Below are 9043 nucleotides of genomic sequence, written 5' to 3' on the forward strand. Positions count from 1 at the left end.
CAATCACAGTGCCTGTCACTTCAGCCAATCAGGTGACAGGGTAACCAGACCCGAGCATCTGATTGGCTGAGAGCCGGGTCAGTGTTAGGGAAGTGATTTATTCGCTTCCCTAACACAACACTGTGTAAACAGCGAACGCACAGCATTGCGCCTTCTGTTTACCAATTTGAAAGCTATTGCTCTAATCAGGATGCCTATTAGAGCCGACGGCTCTAATCAGGCGCTTCCAAAAAAAAAGCTGCTGTAATTCAGATGCCCGACAAGCGGCCGGACACCTGAATAGGGGGGCGGCAGCGGCGACAATAGATAGATTCATGCAATGCATGAATCTATCTTTTGGTGATTGACAGGTGCAGGACATAAGGGGGGGCGCTCCTGCGCCCTTTATGGACGCACCGCCACTGGTACCAGAACTCCCAGGCAGCAGGCAGACAGAGGGAACCTGAATCTCTCAACCAATACAGCTTGTCAGGCTTTGACAGGCAGGGTTCTGAGGAAAGCGGAAGTTCAGGACAGTAAATGTCCCTTACTCACATTTTCATTCTGTTTTCGTTCATTAATGAAAATTTGGTTTGATTTTCGTCATGGTTTTCGTCAACTGACTAAATTAAAATTTTCATCACTGAAAACATGCAGCTGACAAAAATGATGACCTAAATAACACTGATTCCACCTGATGAAATTAATCCTTTAGTAAATCAATGCGCTTAGAAGTACTTACTGTATTTATTGACGTATAACACTCACTTTTTTACCCTGAAAATAGAGGGTAAACTGTGCCTGCGTGTTATACGCAGGGGGCTGTGGAAAGTTTTTTCCTGAAACTTTCCTCTTAAAGTTAGGGTGCGTGTTATACGCCTGTACGTGTTATACGCCAATAAATACGGTAACTTAAAAAAAAAATTCTCATCACTGACTATATCTGCCAAAGCAGAACCAGTGGACCATAACTATCAACAAATTTACTTATGTACCCCATGTGAACTTTTCTATTGGTCATACAGGGAAAAACAACAGGTTCCCACTAATGCAGTCCTCCCCAGCAGCTTATACTTGCCTTCCTTTTGCTCTTCCACCATTGCATTAAGCCACCTGGGGTGTAGGGAAAGCCCTGTATAGGCTACAAGCCGCCGGAGTTGCTGCTTAGACAGGGCTATAGACTCCATGTATGACAGTGCTGGTCAATCAGTACCTGGTATTTCCTTCGACTCCTGGAATTTATTGGAGCTGTGGGAGAGAAGAAAAGGTAAGTAATGGTACTGGGCATAAGGATTCAATTAAAATAAACCTGTTGCTTTGCCTTGCATGGGAAAAGTAAGGGTTTACTCTAAAGAACATCCATCATGAGATAAATAAGCAGCTTGCCATTAGCAGACTTCCCAATTATGCTAGGTCTCTGACTCCATTTGACTTCAATATTTCTGAACCACAGACCCTGAACAAGAATGCAGCAAATGAGTGTCAGAATTCCTTATCTATATGCTTATGCTAGGTCAGTGACTCAGAAAGTACTAAAGCCAAAGCAGCAGCATGACACCCTGCCAATTGCCTTTCTCGGAAAGACAGGTCAGCAACGACATCCTCCATTGTTTTATCACAACATGTTTCCTTCAAATCATCCTAGCCTAGTTTGTAGAGTCGTTCAGGCAACTGGGCAACTTTTCAGCTAAACTACACTAGTGATTTTTATTGATTAGTAGCATGAGATTAAATTCTCCCTGACCAGAAACTCATTTGTATCACACTGATTTTAAAAAGTAGCATTTGTCCTCAAGAGCATAATTTTTTGCTTTGCCTTGAATAAAAATCTAAAAACACAGACTTTTGGCTTGATCATTTTCACATCAGGCCAACGGGGAGATGGTAGCAGGGGCTTCATTTGTTTATTTTGATGCAACAAACAAGGCCTGATCTGAAATGATGGTGACCAGTCTTTTATAACCTGTTACAAAGATATTGAGTGGTGTTCACTAATGAAGCCTCGTACACACGACCGAGTTTCTCAGCAAAAACCAGCAAGAAACTTGCTGTTTTTTTTTGTTTTTTTTTGCCGAGGAAACCGGTCGTGTGTACATTTTTCGACGAGGAAACTGTCGAGAAACTCGACGAGCCAAAAAGAGAGCATGTTCTCTTTTTCCTCGACGGGAATGGAGAAAATTGGCTTGTCGAGTTCCTCGACAGCCTAACAAGGAACTTGACGAGCAAAACTATGTGTTTCGCCCATCGAGTTCCTCGGTCGTGTGTACGAGGCTTGAGACTTGTCCCATAAAAAGGACAGCACTTAGTTATTTTCAAGACTGCTTGTGTTAATCATTACAATACAGTTCTTTGTACATGCAGTGGAAATAATAGAGCAGATTAACAACTTTTAAGGTCAACTTTAAAAAAAAAAAAATTTTTTTGCAGGAGCCTGAAACGCATTGCACCCTCGATCAACAGATTATGGATGCAATTCCAGGCTCCAGCACACTCTTCCTCCAGCTTTGCGATTCTGTTACAAAGCTAGAGGAAGAATGAATGTATTATGAGCGTGCTGATCAGCATGTTCGCAGTTCTTTGCAACTACTAGTTCGTATTCTGCAGTGGTAGATGGGACTTGTAGTTTTTTCATTCACAGACAGCTGTGAATGATTAACCGGTTCCCGACTGGCTCACGCAGATATACTGCGACAGAATGGCTATATGTATATATACGGCTTCACCCAGGAGAGCCACCAGAGGGTGCGCTCGAACGCCCCCTGTGTGGCAGGGAACCCGATGAACGTGGCCGGCAGGCGTGATGGCTGCCGGCTACGTGCGATCACGTACATGAGCAGGAGCACGCAGGCTTGTGTGTGTAAACACACAAATCTCCATGCTGTCTGAAGAGACAAGACAGATCATGTTTTTTCCCATCCCCCCACAGTTAGAACACAAAATAGGGAACATAGTTAACCCCTTTAACGCCCCCTAGTGTTAACCCCTTCCCTGCCAGTGACATTTACATAGTAATCAGTGCATTTTTTTTAGCACTGATCGCTCTGTAAATGTCAATGGTCCCAAAAATGTATCAAAAGTGTCCAACCTGTTCGTCGCCACGTTGCAATACTGCAAAAAATCGCAGATCACCGCCGTTACTAGTAAAAAAAAAAAAATGCCATTTAACCTCCCTGGCGGTATAATTCTTTCAGAAAAAACATGAAAGCGGTACCATTATTTGCAAGGAAATTTGGCGTTTTATATTGTAGGTCTGTAATTTTTAGAAATAACTCACTTAAATCTGACCAAACAAGATTCTAATAGGCATCCCGGGTATGACATTTTTTTAAAAACAAAATTATAAATTATAATATAATAAATAATTATAAATAATTATAACAAATAATAATATAATTATAATAAAAATTATTCAATAATGTAATCAAATTAAAATCACTGAAATTTGCTCAGTTGCAGAATTTTTGCTGTCATTTTTTTTTTTTTTATGACGAATTTCCCCACAAATCGCTATCGCACAATTCTGCAAGTGATTATAATTTATTATCGCTGTTTTTTAGCTGATCTAAAATATTTTTGACATAAAGGGACACTTTCGGTTGCTTTGGACAATATACAGTTTGCAGGAAGAAAGAAACGTTTTTATTAGATAAAATGACATGCATGACACAGGACAGACCACTAGGGACAGGGGGGGGGTGTTTTTGTTACATACAGTACTGTAATCTATAAGATTACAGTATACTGTATGTAAGGTGTTTGTTTACGTTTTTGAATTTGGCGCCGTTCTCCGTCCCCGTGCGTCGTAACGTCGCAGGGAACGGAGATCGGCGTCACACGGAGGCACTATGTGAATCGAGCGAGGTCCCGCTCGCTCACACAGCGCGGTGGCATCGCTGGATCCAGGGACAAGGTAAGTAAAAAGTGCCTGTGGATCTAGCGAGGCGAGCCCGAGTCTGACTCGGGGTTACCGATCGTAGCAGGAAAATCTAACCCCGAGTCAGTCTCGGGAACACCGCCAGGCAGGTTAAATGCCATAAATCTTTCCCATAGTTTGTAGACGCTATAACTTTTGCGCAAACCAATCAATATACGCTTATTGCTAATTTTTTTGCCCAAAATATGTAGAAGAATACATATCGCCCTAAACTGAGAAAACATTTTTTTTTTTTAATTGGGATATAGCAAATAAAGAAAGCTTTATTTGTGGAAAAAGAAGGACATCAATTTCGTTTGGGTACAACATCGCATGATCGCGCAATTGTCAATTAAAGCGACGCAGTGCCGTATTGCAAAAAATGGCCCAGTCATTGGGCAGCCAAATCCTCTGGGGCTATGAGAGCCCCACACAGCCATGATGTTTTTAAAAACAGCAGGTGTGGGGAGAGGATGACCCTGCTGACCACCTTCTGAAATTATTAGTTGTGTGACTGTATGTAATTGACTGGAATAAGCATGCAGTTAGAAAAGAGTGAAGCTAGAACAACCGATTTGCATACTTGGTCAAGATCTAAGGTCTGAAAAGTGTAGAAGCTATTGTATTGCAACTGTAGAAGAGTTCCTGCAATTACTCACAATGTTTAGATACAGATGTAGGCCACTTTAACTCCATTTCTCACAATTCCTGGACACATCTAAGGAAGATAAGTTTCTCTGCCACCCTCCCTCCCTCCCTTAGCAGCTTCACGAGACAACACCAGATGTGGCAGAGTGGTCTTTAACCAGGTGAGAGGCCCTCCACTGTCAGAAATGGATGTGCAGCAGCCAGGCAGAAGCCTAATATCACCCAGCTACTCTAAATGAATTGGCTACTATGGGGAGTCCATTCGGGTGGCCCTATTTTTTGGGCCTTGAATCCCTCCAGCTGTTTGCCTATGTTACCGGAGCTACCCTGGACTTTACTGAGAGGGATGCTGTCTATGAGAATATTCCCAAGTAGCTGTTCTGAGCTGTTTTACTGAATAAGTGATTCTTAGCTAAACTCTCTGTCATTATAGAGTTTAGAGACTATGATCTTCAACAATATGTTGCCCTGATTGAGTCACAGAGACATTCTGTGAAGAGTCCATGTTTGTGCAGCTTTCATAATCTGTTGTGTATTACTTTGCAGTGTATACATGTTCTTTTTATTCTTGCTTCAAACTTTGCACTGGGCTAGCAGACTGCAAGTTACAGATACACATAAGTCTACAAGCAGGATTACCACTCCCCCTAAGGATAGGAAGAATCAAATACCATTCTTAGAAACACCACTGTTCTTCTCTATGGTAGGTTTACCCCAACTTAGAGGTGGCACTGGCTATTAGGAGGGCTGAATGGGATAGGGGGTTAGGTAAGCATGCATTTCTGAAGGCATACAGCCTTATTTAATATTGTAATGCAAAGTACAATAACTATGTAAGGCCTTTTACACACGATCAGTCCATCCGATGAAAACGGTCCGAAGGACCGTTGTCATCGCTTAACCGATAAAGCTGACTGATGGTCTGATGTGCCTACACACCATAGATTAAAAAAACGATCGTGTTAGAACGCGGTGACGTAAAACACTACGACGTGCTGAAAAAAACGAAGTTCAATGCTTCCAAGCAAGCGTCGACTTGATTCTGAGCATGCGTGGATTTTTAACCGATGCTTTTGCATACTAACCATCGGTTTTGACCTATCGGTTAGGCGTCCATCGGTTAAATTTTCAAGCAAGTTCTCATTTTTTTGACCGAAGGTTAACTGACCGATGGGGCCCACACACAATTGGTTTGGACCGATGAAAAGGTCCTTCAGTCCGTTTTCATCGGTTTTGGACGATCGTGTGTACGCGGCCTAAGTGCAGCACACGATAGTTACCAAACTAAAATCTTTTTTTACTAAACCAACCATGGGAATTGATAAAGGATTGGTTGCTATCAGTTACAACCTATTATCACATTGTACATTCTTACTAAATAAGCTCACGTAGGTAAGATAAAAACATTTTACAGCAGCCGTACAAACGCACTCCATTCCAAGACCCTAGCAGGAGAAGAGGGAATAAAATAATGAACTTTCTATTAAATAAATCACATTTTTCCAGTATGCTCTACTGACATCATGTAAACACTCTCTGTAACCATCGTTATACAATAAAGTGCCCTTACTCTAAAGCAATTCAATGCAGTATTGCATAATTCTACTGATGTCAAACCAGTATAAAATAGATTCTAATTGGTTGCCATGGGTCATGCTGCTTAACAGTTAGTTCTTAAAAGCCCATCACTGTCGCTTATCCAATCATAAGCCTTCTTTCGTCATCACATACAATGCAGAATCTGCAGGACCAGGTAAGTATTACTGCTTATTCTAATCCCCTAGAAAAAAAAATTGCATTTAAACCTTGTAGTGCTGGGAGGGAGGCATGGAAATTTTTTACAGCTGACTAGTGCCCAGATTAAGACCTTTATGTGAGCCAATGCTACAGTGTAGGTTATACTGGACTCACTATGCATGGGGCTAACTTCTTGGACAGTGAAGGGTCATCAATAAAATATGGATGAAGACTATCTATATTAAAATTTTCCAGATGTGTGTGTGATGCCGATCCCCCCCCCCCCCCCCACAGTAATGGGGTTGCTTTACTAAAACTGGAGAGTGCAAAATCTGGTGCAGCTCTGAGTTGAAACCAATCAGCGATCAGGTTTTCTTGTTAAAGCTTAATTGAACAAGTTGAAGTTAGAAGCTGATGACCTACCATGCAGAGCTGCACCGGATTTTTCAGTCTCCAGTTTTAGTAAATCATCTCCTATGTGTAGCTACACAGAAAACACTATAGGGGTTGATTTACTGAAAAAGTAGAGGTTGTTCAGTTGGCACTGTCTTGTTCACTTTTCAAAGTGTACGTTCACTTTGTTTATTAAATAAGGTGAATCTTTGTTCCCATTGAATGTCCTATCAAGTGCTTTTTTGATTTAGCTTCAACATTTTAACTGAATCTTCACTTTACAGTGTAAAAAAAGATTACACTTATAAAAGCGAACAGTCTTTATACCTTTATTCAGTCATCCATGTGTGTGTACGCACGTATTTTTCAAAGTGGCAAAATATCCTGCTTCTGAGCTCACAGGAGGATAATACATGTTATTCTACATCACAAAATACTCAAAGGTGTAAATGGTGAAAGTAATGCGGATCCGAGGTAGATATATTTTTATTAAAATTCAACTTTTACTTTACAGAAGGTAACTACATCCCTGCACACACCTGTTTCTCCCTGTTCCAGTACAGGTGTTACCTGTTTTTCTTTATCAGCTACTCCTCATTTCTTTAGGGAGTTATATTTGTGTTGGCATCTTTTTTTTTTTTTGGTAGTTGTGCAATAAAATACAACAGCAACACCTCGTCCCTGTAAAATGCCTGGAAGCTTTTTGTGATTGAACACATAATCCCACTCGATTTGGCAAGATGTTCTGAGCACAGGGAATAGCTATGGTTAATGTAGTCATAGAAAAGCACAATACTTGTGATAGATGAGTGGTTACCTCTGATCCAAAGGAAGGTCAAAGCGTACATCAAAGTTTTCATTGATAATATTGCACCGTTCACATTGATAACTATAACAGTTTTAGAAGGCATCGGCTTGGCTTATTATAACGCAGGTGATAGCGCTCTGGTCTTGAACCTAACACAAGCTGGTTTCCTGAATAAATTAGACCTTAAGGACTTAACCATATACAAAAACAAGACTTTGTAAGCATCTTTCTTATTCATCGCAAAGTCTGCATCAATCTAATCTGTGGATGGCTGAAAATAACTTTGAGGGGACGCTAAAAAGGAATACATTTAAAAAGTTTGACATTTGTAGCATATAGGCAAGCAGATAAAAGATAACTGTAAAAGTTTTAGGTTTTTAATGAAATTAAATTTGAATCTGGAATCAAGAAAAGGAATACTTTGCCACTGTAAATGTAAATGATTTGAGTGTGTGTGAGCGTGTACTCTATTTCTATTTTATGTTTTCTTATTGCATATATGTTACATACAGCTGCTGGAATTCTTAATCACTTAGCACAGTTTAAATGGTTTAAAATATGTTTTATTATTACCAATTATTTCCCTTTTTAGGTACATTATCTGGGTCAAATTACATTTTGAAAACAAAATATCTTATTGTGTCAATTCCCAGCATCATTTCCCCCAAAATTAGATCAATCTCTTATACCACGACACCTGCTCAGTATAAAATAAAATAATACATTTAAGTGAAGAAGCCATTTTTGTAGTATTTTAATGCCAATGAAGCTCTATTCTATATGTTTGAGGATGGCTTTTCAAACATTGACAGTAAAAGTACATAGGGGTCTGAGGTTAATGACATGAGTAGCCATTTTCTTTAAGACTTGGTTAAGAAGATCCCACCTGTATTATATTATTATAAATGTCCAATATTCAGATTTTTCCTTTCTTAAAGTATTTTATTGTTTTTTTTTTTATTATTATTATTTTTTATTTAGAGAAGAAAAAAATAAATGAAATAAGCTGGTATAACCCTTGTTACACTCTTGCCAATTCAAGACAAAAAAAGTACTATATTGTTGTTAGCTGATCTGTCATTAAAATGAATATGTATAGTCATAAAAAAATAGGAATGGATAACCAAATAAAGGACTAATAAAAATGAAATGCAATATGCATTTTATTAAATAGATATTAAGCACATTTTTAGTATGTGTTGTTGGTATGCGTTTGTGAACACGTGTGTGTGTGTAGTGTGTTTGTGTATGTGTGTGTGTCTGTGAGTGTTGTGTTCATTATTTTGGTTTTCCATGGGAGGCAGTATGCTTGGGCTACAATAGACCTTTACAAACAAAACTTAAAAAATTATGAAAAACATAGCACAGCAGTATCAGTCTGTACTGGCATGGTGTTTGTATTAGACCCAGGAATGATATTTAAATACATAACAAGAACTATATTAACATTTTTAATTTGCCAGCTCTATGGACTGACCAATTTAAGTCATGGAGGCTCTACAGTTCATCACTGCTCTTCACAATATTCAGCTTGAGTACAGGTGACTTGTTTATGGGCCGAATGT

General features: G+C 39.5%; 1 long non-coding RNA gene across 1 annotated transcript in view; it reads right to left on the reverse strand.

Moving 5' to 3' along the window:
* Window positions 1–866: 866 nt before the first annotated feature.
* Window positions 867–9043, reverse strand: part of LOC120926900 — a 15540-nt gene continuing 7363 nt past the window's right edge. The window contains exon 3 of the long non-coding RNA XR_005746999.1: window positions 867–1227. This is a non-coding gene — a long non-coding RNA (uncharacterized LOC120926900). The remainder of the gene's footprint in view (window positions 1228–9043) is intronic.

Source organism: Rana temporaria, chromosome 2 (genome assembly GCF_905171775.1).
Source record: "Rana temporaria chromosome 2, aRanTem1.1, whole genome shotgun sequence".
Taxonomy (NCBI): domain Eukaryota; kingdom Metazoa; phylum Chordata; class Amphibia; order Anura; family Ranidae; genus Rana; species Rana temporaria.